This window comes from Lepisosteus oculatus, chromosome 16 (assembly GCF_040954835.1).
Source record: "Lepisosteus oculatus isolate fLepOcu1 chromosome 16, fLepOcu1.hap2, whole genome shotgun sequence".
NCBI classification, from domain to species: domain Eukaryota; kingdom Metazoa; phylum Chordata; class Actinopteri; order Semionotiformes; family Lepisosteidae; genus Lepisosteus; species Lepisosteus oculatus.
In genome coordinates this window covers 20,595,875-20,609,293 of record NC_090711.1, presented here as the reverse complement: position 1 = coordinate 20,609,293, position 13,419 = coordinate 20,595,875, and the positions used below count along the sequence as shown (strand labels likewise).

General features: G+C 41.1%; 1 pseudogene; it reads left to right on the top strand.

The window, feature by feature from the left end:
• The first annotated feature begins 1,551 nt into the window (after positions 1-1,551).
• LOC138223526 (U2 spliceosomal RNA) lies at positions 1,552-1,723 on the top strand (annotated as a pseudogene).
• Positions 1,724-13,419: the final 11,696 nt, after the last annotated feature.

Here is a 13,419-nt window from a genome sequence, read left to right as displayed (position 1 = left end):
TGCATCTGCACGTTTGTTCCCTTGAGAGTTACAGGAATTATTTCTTTATTGTGTTATTTACACTTATAGCTACTTCAGTCGGCAGCTGCAAAGCTTCTAACTACTGTTCAGAGACAAACCCAGTATTCTTAACTGGAGTCCCTGCCATAGTGGGAGAATCCTATTTCACCATAGCCACCCAGAATTGTGGCCTACATACGCCAAATACATACACTATATACATATAACATTTTAACGTCTTTCCTTTTACAATCTCCAATCAGTGCTCTAAACTGGCTTGCTTTGCTGAGGCAGTGGAGGGGCATTTTTCTGGTCGTTAGCACATTGAATTCTGTCGTAACAGATCAGTCTGTTCTCCGTTCTCCCTCATGCACCAGAGAGGACCCATCAGTAAACAGTATTACATCATCTTAAATCTTCACGGTCCCCCACCCTTTGGTTACAGCATCTAATGGTCTCAAATTATATCCCACTGGGCGGTGCCTACCTTCATGCCCCTGCGTCAGCACAGCTGCCCAGAACCCATTTCCCACACTTACATACAAAGGAATGGTTGATCCATCTGACCGATAAGAGAGCTTGTTTCAAATTATTACAGGCGGCTTTTGCTGCTGGAACCAAGGCAATCTTGTCCTTGTACTGCACTCCCCCCTTAAGCAGATCTGTTAAGAGTTGTGCTCACCCCGTAAAAACATTGCACCCAGTAACACAATGCTGAACACAAAAGGGCCTTATCATAACTGCTTAATATTAGAAACTCTAAAACCTGAAGCAGCTCAGACCTGTGGGTTTCCTCGTCAGGGGAAGCACAGAGAATATCATCAACATACTGAGTGATCACAGTCAGTTAAAGCCATGTGATACCCTGTTCTGGATAGTCATTCCTTGTAATGCTGCATAACATCCCAGCCCAATAGATCTGGGATGGAACCACCCACATTCAGGTGATAAGTGCACATGAATGTTAGAATCAACGTTAAAATCTGGTACTCAGCAAGTAAAAGATTTCTCTTTTGCGTTTATCTCTCATGTATCTGCCACTGGTGTCGGCCGCACACCAGGGCTACAGCTACATCCTTGTGCTTTTGCCAATACTCATATGCTTTCTTATAGGCATCTTCGCCCCAAACTCCCTCTGATAAACTCATCTTATTTCTATAATTTCCCTCCTTTTCTGTCAACTTAAACTTGTCCGATACATAATCAACACATAAACATAATCATAATTTAAACTAACTGAGCACGTGGTGTTATGGGGATGGAAATTGGTCAAGGGGGATGAGAGGACAAACTTTTTGTTGTGGTTGATGGTGTGTCTGATTAAATTGGTCCCATGGGACTGCAGAAATCATTTGGTGAAGTATGGGGCTGATGTGAGTGTGCAGGGGATAAGTGGGAATGTTAAGTATGAGCTACGCTAATTGCAAAGATATGATTACGGGAGATGGGGTTATCATGCGTCTAAAGAGCGGTGGAAAACCCTTTTGGATTTGGAATGAGGTTATAATGCTTTCGGTGATCTGATTTTGTAAGTTTTGTGATGTTTCTGTGATAACTTGTTTATTTTGTACTTTAATAAAAAAAATATCTGTTCTCATCAGTTTAATATATGATACGTCCCCCGATGGGGGATTTTTGGAACAGGGAGCTGGATCAGGAGTTTGCTCCGTCCTCTCCACGCATCGGCCCGGTATTGCAGAGCCTCGGGAATGGTTTATTACCTTCTCTCAGCAGTGAAAAGACAGACGTAGCTAGCAAGCGAGGTGCACTGGAGCTCCTTCTTCTCCGGTCTCGGTCTCCGTCTCCGTCTCCGTCTCCGTCCTCCCTCTGTGCATTTTCCCGCATCTCGACTCTCTTGGCAAGCAGGCCAGCCCCCTTTTCGGCTCCTGTGCGTTTTCCCTCCAAAAAACTTTTTTCCCAGGCAGGCAGGCGTGGCTTGTGTGTGTCCGTCCTTGCAGGCGGGCTGTTTTTCCTCAAAAAAACTTAGTATATACACCTTTTTCTTTCTTTTTTTTTAGCAGGCAGGCAGGCAGGTGTGTGTGTACGCGCGTGTGTCCCCGTCCCTCCCGAGAGAGAGAGCTGCCCCTTGCCCCTGCCCGCAGGTGCTGACGGTCTGCTTTCTTTTGCAGCTGGCTCGGCACAGCTGCTGCCGGTGGGAGGGGCCTAAGCTAAGGAGGCTGGCTGGCTGGTGTGTGTGTACAGATGCAGCCATTCAAAGTGCGCGGTACAGACACCGCAGTACAGATACCGCAGGTAAGATGACACGCGATACCGCGGTGCGTGATTGGTTGACCGACAGGGGCACTCGTGGTCCGTTGGTCTGTCATAGAAAGACTTACTGTACTGTAAACGTCTTTACTGTGCCCGTTGTAGATATTGAATTTTACCACTGAAGGGAAATCTTAGTAGCTGAGCATAAAAAGAATAGGAGCATACTGTAACGCGTGTGAAGGCCATAAACGATATTAATTTTGGAACGTAAACATACAGTATATGGCTGGTCTTGGTACTTTAAAGAAAAAATTACGCACCAGTATTCCATTTCTCCCTAAACATTGTAAGCTTCGAAGTCTTTAACTAACGTGATACCGGAGTCAACAAGCATACTTTTAGAATTTGATTAAAAGGGAATATAATATGGAATCGCGTATCTAAAGAATTTAATAACGGTATGATTATATCCGTGTACTGCGGCAGGACTGTGTAAGGCTGTTTCGCCTGCCTGATCATGCGAGCTGTCTTGTAGCCTACTGGTCTAGGTGCGTGACTACCAGCTGGCAGGTTGTGTGTTCGAATCCAGTTGGTGCTGGACTTTTCATTTTTATTTATTTATTTTTTAATCGCGTAACATAAACATATTACCGTATGCAAACTGTACTGTATACAGTATGTATATGTATATTTAATGTCTTAACTGTCCCCGTTTAATTGAATTTAAAAAAAATATTTAACACGAACATTAAGCTGTTTACATGTTCCGCCTGAGAACAGTCACCCGTTGCTACCCAACGCAGAATGGTGATTGGCTGACACCATCTGACACCCCTCTGATTGGAGAAAAAAGACGTGCTGGTGTGCTATACATACTGTACCAGGAAGAGGATTTCTTTCAATTCTAAACGTGTATTTTAAAAGTTTAAGAAGTAAAAACCTTACAGCGTACACAGATTTCTAAACTGATCAGGATCGTTATCTTTGTCTCATGCATAATAATGTTCACCGCTCTGTCCAGCAAATTAATAATAAACTTTATTTTATATAGCTTTTTAAACGAATAAGTAATTAGATTGCTCATAAACCTAATCACTTGCTTTTTCTTTTTATTTAGGCTCAGATTTCAACTATAGATCGTATTATTAATAACCATAATAACAACCAACCAACAAAAACAACCATATAAACATAATACCAACCAAAAACATAGATAACAACCACAATACAAAATCAAATAATCAAACCATTTTACACTCGCAAAGTCCTCCAATTATCAAAACCAAACCTTCCTCCCATCCCAGTTTATCCTGTTTATCATAAACAAAATCCACCTCAATTTTCAACATAAAGCATTACACAAAATCAATACCTCAACACTCCATACTCAACAACGATAATTCACAAACAGCCAGAACATGTAACTACACATTCCCAAACATACCTACTTTCCATAGCCCCGCCCCTTATGCAAAACCAACATCCCTCCCCTGTTCTCTCTCTCCCCTGGCGGTTGTAATTGTTTTTATTTTCAAATAAATTTTAGCAAAGTCATGTATTTTAAAAATCTTAAGATTTTTCTATTTATGTCTTTATTTAGTGGTTTCATTAGTGACAAAGGCTAAACTTTCTTGGAAAAATGTCTTTTATGTAAACCATGTTTGCTATTAATTCATTCAGGGCTAAAATATGTTCATTGTCTTCTAATGAAAGAAGGGTTCCTTTCGCCGTAGTCGGGAGCCTAGCCTTTAACTAGTAAGTACTGTATTTACTGGGTTTTTGAGGGGGGGTGTCTTTCGCTGGAAATCTCGCCTCCTACTTTGAAAATACCCGTGAAACCGGTTCAATTCGTCACAGCCAGCACTCCTGCAGAGAGTTGGGTTGTACTTGCAGTGTATACAGTACACGCGTTATGCTCTTCGTTAATGTCTGTGAAGTTTTATTTAATCTCTGAGCCATACTGATTCTTCTGGAAGCACACCAGTATTCCACTTTCTCCCTAAACATTTTTAGGATCAGAGTCTTACATGTGGTTATTTCGAAAACGTTTGTACGTGCTCCTTCTTACCATGTTACTGTTTACCGTTACTGACCATATTAAGTTTAAGTGCCTGTGGGCACTTTTCCTGTCCGTGGGGGGTGGACCGTCTTTCATTAGAAGGTTAGTCTGTTCTACTCTGAGAATGTAGAGGGGGTGGAAAGTGCCCGCGGTCATTTAATTAGTATTAAAATCTTAGTTATCTTTCTAGTTCACAGGTTTGCATGCATAATTTAATTTTGAAAGCCACTGAGACATCAGGTACTACTGTTGTATTTATGAAAAAGAAACAAAACAAAAAACATACTAACAACTGTGCCATCCTACTCCTTAGTTAATACATTTTATTATTCATAAACAGTTAACATTGTTAGCAAAATATTTTGAATTATATTTAACCCTATTTTTTCTTTAGTTTTGTATTTAACTTATTATATGATAGTCAGACTTAATGTATATTAATGTATATTTGAACAATGAAAATATATTTTTACAAGATTTTACATTAAGCACTTAAAATTAATATGGTTAATAATAGTAAACTGTAACATGCTGTAACAAGATCGGTTAAACTTCGAAGAAAATCCTTTCATAGAAAATGTTTCAGGTGTGAAGAACAAACCTGTTCCCACACACCCTGTCCCCACTACCATTAGAATATACACAAACATTTTAGCGTTTCATTCTGAGCAGAAGACCCTCACACCTGAAGAGTGCTGGCTGTGACGAATTAAACCGGTTTTACAGGTTTCAATCACAGATTGGGACTCAGTAAAGTAACACACAGCGCCACTGGATTTGATAATACTGTACCTAACCAAAATCCGCAATATGGAAACAGAACCTGTGTAATTGTTGATAGATGATGTACTCGTAACATTTTTTCAAGACGAACTACAACATTTAAAAAATGACTTGTATGTACTTGATATCTCTAATCAATCCACGGGTTCCAGCACAAAACGAAACTAAAACGCATACCGTTTGGCGCTTCTTATTAGTTGCTCAAAAGTAATTTGACCGTATGAAATGCATAATATAAACCTAGAAACATATACGTGAGCAGTACTTAAGCACTGTAGTATCGGTATTAAGACATACCTCTCAAATACTGTAAATCAAGTTAAAAATATCTCAAGACCGATTCTGGTCGTAATGAAACCATGTTTCGTGTATGTTTTCTTTTTCATCTTGAAATAACTCATTTCTAAATACCTTTTTCACTGTTAACATCTTGTAGCAACTTTGCGACAAAATATACACTCTGACAGTTCATCCTGCTACCAACATTAAATAAAACAAATCTTAAGATTTCTATATTTATGTCTTTATTTAGTGGTTTCATTCGAAGCTTACAATGTTTAGGGAGAAACGGAATACTGGTGCGTATTTTTTTCTTTAAAGTACCGAGACCAGCCATATACTGTATGTTTATGTTAAGATTTCCCTTCAGTGGTAAAATTAGATATGAATATTCAATACTTAAACGGGCACAGTTAAGACATTAAATATACATATACATATTGTATACAGTACAGTTTGCATACGGTAATATGTTTATGTTACGCGATTAAAAAATAAATAAATAAAACTGGAAGGTCCAGCACCACCATTATGTTTATATGGTTGTTTTTGTTGGTTGGTTGTTATTATGGTTATTAATAATACGATCTATAGTTGAAATCTGAGCATAAATAAAAAGAAAAAGCAAGTGATTAGGTTTATGAGCAATCTAATTACTTATTCGTTTAAAAAGCTATATAAAATAAAGTTTATTATTAATTTGCTGGACAGAGCGGTGAACATTATTATGCATGAGACAAAGATAACAATCCTGATCAGTTTAGAAATCTGTGTACGCTGTAAGGTTTTTACTTCTTAAACTTTTAAAATACACGTTTAGAATTGAAAGAAATCCTCTTCCTGGTACAGTATGTATAGCACACCAGCACGTCTTTTTTCTCCAATCAGAGGGGTGTCAGATGGTGTCAGCCAATCACCATTCTGCGTTGGGTAGCAACGGGTGACTGTTCTCAGGCGGAACATGTAAACAGCTTAATGTTCGTGTTAAATATTTTTTTTAAATTCAATTAAACGGGGACAGTTAAGACATTAAATATACATATACATACTGTATACAGTACAGTTTGCATACGGTAATATGTTTATGTTACGCGATTAAAAAATAAATACATAAAAATGAAAAGTCCAGCACCAACTGGATTCGAACACACAACCTGCCAGCTGGTAGTCACGCACCTAGACCAGTAGGCTACAAGACAGCTCGCATGATCAGGCAGGCGAAACAGCCTTACACAGTCCTGCCGCAGTACACGGATATAATCATACCGTTATTAAATTCTTTAGATACGCGATTCCATATTATATTCCCTTTTAATCAAATTCTAAAAGTATGCTGGTTGACTCCGGTATCACGTTAGTTAAAGACTTCGAAGCTTACAATGTTTAGGGAGAAATGGAATACCGGTGTGTATTTTTCCTTATGATATTTTAAGCTCTAGTTGAATGATAGGTGTCGCATTTTAAATCATTTTCGTAGCTAGAAATTATGAAACGCCCTGTTAAAAGCAAGGAAGTTTTTATGCCCCGTTGAAGTAAAACAAAATGCCTGACGAAGTATGGCTTGGACAGATTCCAAGTGCTTGTACAAATGTGCTAAAGAAATTATACTTTGAGTATACAGCTTGTCCAAAGTCATCCATTATCAATACTATTAGTAATATCTTCAGTAAAGGCTTTGATGCATAAATATTTCTGATGAAGGTAGGTTGTGTACTTCTGTCCAACTGAGCAATCTTGCTTTCATAATATATACCAACATTTTAATGACTGATGATTAACATGCTGTAATACACAGTTCAAAATTAAAGGCTCAAATGCTGTACATGAGAGGTTAAGCTCCCCCTGGCGGTTTTACAAGGCGACGCCGGATAGTTAGTCACGTGACACACGTGACACACGTGATACTGCGTGATACTGTGACACGCCCACCGCGGTATGCCGCGAAATACCTCACCCATTTTGAATGGCTGCATCTGTACGCGCGTGTGTCCCCGTCCCTCCCGAGAGAGAGGGAGCAGAGTCCGGCGGCAGGCCTCTGGGTGCAGGGAGGCCGGCAGCTGCGCGGGTCCCGGGCTCCAGAGGAGTCGGCCTGCGCCACTGTGCGCCAGCGGAACGCCTGCACGTCGGTCCATACCTTTAGGGGCATCGCTTCTCAGCCTTTTGGCCAATATAACTAGTACGTGGCTTGACCGCGGCTGGGAGTCTTAGAGGACGAGATAGGCAGCGGTGGAGAGAAGGCGGACGGCTTGCGAGTGGAGCATTCAGCGGTAGAGGAGTCAGCACCTGTGGAGGAGGGAACCAGTCATCTGAGAGGATAGCGCCAGAAGATTTTACGAGCCACCACTGGAATCGCTCTGAATTGAGCCCAGGGGTTGAAGGTGGGGCTCCCAGATGACGACTGGAGGTGCTAAGAAGACGTCAGGGATGGCAGCTGGACCTTCATTATCCCGTGAGGGACAAATGAGGGATATGGTGCATTTTTTTCTGAAAACGGAGGCAGATAGAGAAGGATGGATGAATAGGAATATCTTCAAGAAAGCCATTTTGTACAAGATCTTGGGCGTCAAAAAGGAAAATGTTTTATGCCTGCAAGACTTTTATTGGAAGGGCACATATGACATCACCTTGCAGCCTTTGTGACAAATTCTGGTCCAAGGCTCAAAGTTTAAAATAACAGGCGCCGTTTGTTGACATGCAAGGGGCAGGCAGAAAGATCATTGATGCCGAAGGGTTCTGGACGGTAAAGAGATCCTATACAGTCCGTTTGAGGCCAAGCCCCGGGGTAAAAGGGGGGCTGTTGCACTCGCCAGCCTTCTCCAGCCTTCTTTTCCATCGGGGCAAACCGGGGTTATGTGTATTATCCTGATCAGCCGATAACATATCGGAATTGTGGGGGGTTTGGACACATTCAGTCAGAATGCACAAAAATAGCTTGCAGACGGTGTGGTCAACTTGGCCATTTGGCCAAAGACTGTAACAGCCCTTTGGCGTGTAGCCTTTGCGGAGCTTCAGGACATGTCTACAAAGACTGTGGAAAAAGAGCAGAGTATTGCAGATATAGTTAAGAACAAGAACTTACCTGGAAAGAGCACAGATGGCACGTCGGCAGTCTGGCAACAACCCGAGGCATCCCGTAACACGGAAGGACCTGTAGAAGAAGGGATAATTAGAGCTACTGGAAGGTCAACGACTGATGAGGAACCATCTACATCGTATGCAGCTTTAGAACCGCGTTTCCGGGAAGAGGAAAATAAAGAAACTGAGGAAAGACAAACTGAACAGGGGGACTGGCAGATAATGCAGACCCGAAGAAAACGGGGGGGTTTTCTTGGGTGTTCGGTTGTGTCAAAGAAACCGGTATAGTGTATTAGAGGATTTTGTGAGAAAGGGGAAGAAAACGAGGGTGATTGTGAATTGGAAAATGTGACTGGAGGAATGAGTGATCAAGACAATCAGGAGGGGATCAAGCAGGGGAAAGAAAAGGGGAAATCTCAAGGACCATACAGTACCAATATTGTAGGGGACCCTCAAAAGCGAGGGAGACCTGTGCCTAGTGATGACAGTGATTCCTACGAGGGGAAAAGAAGTACAGATGAGAAGGCTGAGCCGTTGAATTTAATTTCATCTTGTTTGAATGTTGAACACCAGGAGAAGGATGTAGGAGTTTCAGTAGAAAAGGTGGAGGAGAAGATTTTAGAATGGGGTGAGGAAATCAGAGAGGAGGGAGTGGCAGAAGGAGAAGAGGGGGAGGAGTTATTCAAATCAATGGTAGAGGAAACCAGTTTGGAGTCTCATTCTCTTGGGGGTCTGAGCATTCCTTCTTTTATTGGTTCAAATCCAGTAAGTTCTGTTGAGGATTTGTCCCCTGCACCTTTCTTAGAATTAGAAGGTAATAGTGAGATTGACAATTTAAGTAGCCCCAATGGATAGCCTAGCCCTATGCACTATCACGTAAAAGGTAAAGGAGATTATAATCCGTTCTCAAAAGAATGGGGTGATGGGTTTTCTAAATGAAGCGCAGGTAGTGTGCACTCCTCAGGGATAAGAATCCTTATTAGGAACAAAAGTTTTAAGACAGATTCGGTGGTAGCTACCCCTGGTAGAATTTTAGTTATAGATGGACAGATGGGAAATGATAGATATAGGCTAATAAATGTATATGCCCCATCAAACGAGATTAAGGAGGGAAATTTTTGTTGATTTAGAGTCTTTTTTGTTAACAAACAAAGATTATTTTGGGGGATGACCTCAATTAAGATCTAGAGTCGGCCACGACGGAAGTATCTCGCAGAATCCGTGCGCTCTTTCAAAATTTCGACTTGCAGGATAGCGTACGGTCTGGTGGCGGGGGGAAAGGGCATCCAACATGGAGTAATAGTCAGGGTAGTGAAAAAAGATTGGATTATGTTTGGTTTTCTCAGAGTGTTAAAGTAGGCTCAACATCTGTCATCCCAGCGTGTACCACGATGTAGTTAAAGTCACTTTTGAGGGGGATAATGTTATTTTTGGTCCAGGTTTCTGGAAATTAAATGTAAAAATTTTAGAGGCAGAAGAATTCAGGAGCCTATTAGAAACCTATTGGAAAAGATGGCTGGCTCGAAGATTTCTTTTTCGATCAATGATCGAGTGGTGGGAGAATGTTAAAAAGGGAATAAAAGGGGTGGCAATCAGATATTGTAAAAGTAGGAGAAAGAAATTGTTCGAGTACAGGATAGGTTGAATGGTTTGTATGAGAGGAAAAATAGTGGAGAGAGAGGAAATTTTCAAGTCAAGAATGAATTAGGATGTCTGTATAAAGAAAAGGCCAAGGATTTCCTTTTTAAGTCCCGGAATCGCGTCCTGGAAGCTTGTGAAGGCAACCCAGCTAGTCTGTTTAAAATGGTCAGAAAAGATCAGAAAAAAATGATTTTTGACGGTGTTCAGAAGGCGGGGGGGGTTACAAGGGACGCGAAGGAGATGTTAGAGGAAGCCACAAAATTTAACAAGGAGTTTTTTAAAGAAACTTTGATTTTGGATGAGAGTACTGAGGAGATTCTTGATTTTCTACAATGAAGGCTCTCAGATGAGAGCAAAAAGACTCTGGAAAAAGAATTAATGCTGGAAGAGGTGGAGAAGGCCTTACTTAGTCTAGGCAAAAGAAAGTACCAGGAATTGATCACCTTCCATTGGAGTTTTATACAACTTTCTGGACTCTAATTAAAGATACTATGCTATGTATTTACAATGAATTTTAGAGTGGGGAACAATTAGGCTCAACAATGAAAACGGGTGTACTTTCTCTTCTGTATAAGAAAGACGATAGGACTTGTTTAAAAAATTGGAGGCCTATCCAGTTATTAACAACAGACTACAAGATCTTAGCAAAAGTTTTGTGCTTAAGGCTACGTGAAGTTCTATCAGAGGTGAATAGAAATGATTAAACATGTGGGATCAAGGGACGCTCTCTGTTCTGGAATCTTCATTTAATCAGAGACACAATTAGTTGGGTTGAGGAGAAACGTTTACCTCTTATCTTGGCAATCTTAGATCAAGAAAAAGCTTTCGATTGAGTGAATCATAAGTTTTCATTGTTACTTTTAGAAAGATTTGGATTTGGTGGTAAATTTATTGGCTGGCTACAACAATTATATGCAAATGTGGGGACCCGAGTTAATATCAATGGATTTTTGGGAGAAATGATAAGTATTGAGAAAGGGGTAAGGCAAGGGTGCCCATTGTCTCCTTTATTGTATGTAATCTGTTTGGAACCTAGAGAAGGTTCCTATGCTAGAGAAGATAAGGACACACAGGGAGATCATAGGAATTAAGATTCCTGCTAGCAAAGGTCAACAGGTAAAACTCGCTGCCTATGCAGATGATTTAGTTCTTTTGTTGAATTCTGACAGAGGTTTGTTGAGAGTACTCGAAATTTGTGAGCATTTCAGAAAAGCAATAGGCTCCAGACTAAACATTGGTAAAAGCAGGATGAAATATTTTGGGATCTGGAAAGACCGGAAAGAAGCAATTGCTGGCCTTACCCTTATTTCAGGACCTATCAAGGTTTTGGGAGTGATTTTTGCGGGAAAAGGGTCGTCTCGCATTAACTGGGAAGCAAAATTGAAGGTTACGGAAACAAAGTAAGGGCTGTGGAAGAGTGTGCAATTGTCGTACACTGCCAAAGTCCAAGTTGTAAAATCTGATATTCTGTCATCTTTGTTTTTTCTGGCATATTTTCCATTGCCTCCAGCATCTCGGAGGGCGGTGGTGAGGGAAATATTTGTTTTCATCTGGAACAAAAAGTATGAATACATTAGTAGAAAAGATATGTACAGGTCAACAGAAGAGGGAGGGAGGGGTGTTCCAAACATTCCCCTCAAACTTGATATTATTTTGTGTCCTGTCTATGTAATGCTTTACATTCTGAGGTCTCTCACAAGTACTAATATTTTGTAAGGCTATGGTTCACCTGGGCAATGCCACACCTCAGAGCATTTGACAATTTGGAACCTAAGGCTGAAGTGCTCCCGTGGCACTATGTACACGCCAAGAAATGGTTCAAAGCTCATTCTGAAGGGAAGGAGGAAGCTGTTTGTTTGAACCACAAGATCTTGTATAAATTAACTAATGAAAGATCCGGCAGTGCAATTGTTGGGAAAAAGAAAGAACATTGGGTCAGGATCCAACCTAAGGCTTTGGATAGTCAATTTAAAGACCTTAATTGGTTGGGATTATGGAAGAGACTCCCTGTTAGGGAAGTAATGTACTCTCACAAACTTACAAAGTCTAAGCAGTGTTCTTATGAGGGTTGCGAAAGAGTTGAAACATTGAGACGTTTTTTGGGAGTGCAAAACAGCCAAGTGTGTGTAGGTCAATTGTAATGCAATGTTTTAAAAAAAGTGTGTCCAAGTTTTATTTTGACTTACGAGAAAGTAATGACAGCATGGAGAGGAACGGAAAAAAGATTATCAGTGGACTGGGTTTTATGGTTATTGATAAGCATTGTAAAACACTGTTTATGGTTGACTAGATGTGATCAAATTAAAGACTGTACAAAAAGAAGAGACAAACACATCTACTGGAAAGTGCATTCCGAACTAAGAAGAAGAATCAGAACGGACATTCAAAAATGGACTTTCCATGCTGCAAAAGAAAAATGGAGAGATTTAATTATGATAGGAGTGGATTCTGATTAGTTTGGCCTGGTTCGAATAGTTTATTGATTATTGAAATTCCCTGATTATGTTTTGTATTTTCATTTTTTTAAAAAATCCTTCTCGGCCTTTTGGCCAAGATCCAAAAGTGCGTGGCGTGACCGCGGCTGGAAGGCTTGCTAAAGGACGAGAAGGGCGAAGGAAGGGAAGAGGCGGCGGACCCTACAAGAGGGGACTTCTATACAAGAAAGGCAACAAGACTGTAACTAGGCGGAAGACACCCAGTGAAGACCGCGGAAGTCCCTGCAGCCACCACTGGAATTGCTCTGGATTGAGCCCAGGGGGTGAAGGTGGGGCTCCCAGATGGCAGCAGGTGGTGAGTGGCCTTCCTCTTCAGCGGCCATGCACACTCTGTCCTGTGAGGGACAGATGAGGTGCACGGTGTGCTTTCTCCTAAAGAGAAAAGAAGATGCAGGTGAATGGATGATAAGGAGACAGTTCGAAAGAAAGATTCTGTTAGACATTTTGAACATTAAGAGAACCAATATTCTTGGATTCCAGGATTTCCAAGTAAAGAATATTTACAATGTCACTCTGACCACAGATCATGAATCCCAAAGGGTTTGGAATAAGGCCAATGACATGAAGGAGACCGACCCCCTTGCAAAGTTTGTCATTGAACCTCTGTTCGCCCGGTAACTGAGACCAGTGACAGTTCACATGTTTAACCACCATGTGCCAGAAGCAGACATAGACATAATCCAAGGTGATGGGAAGAAAGTTTTGGATGAGGAAGATATATGGAACTTCAAACGAAGATTCATGGCAAGGTTCCGGCCCAGAAAGACCTCACCTGGGGGTGTGCTGCACCCTCCAGCCACCTTTTACATAGGACCGAACTGGGGATACCTGGTATACCCTGGACAGCCAAAAACACGCAGAAAATGTGGACAGGAA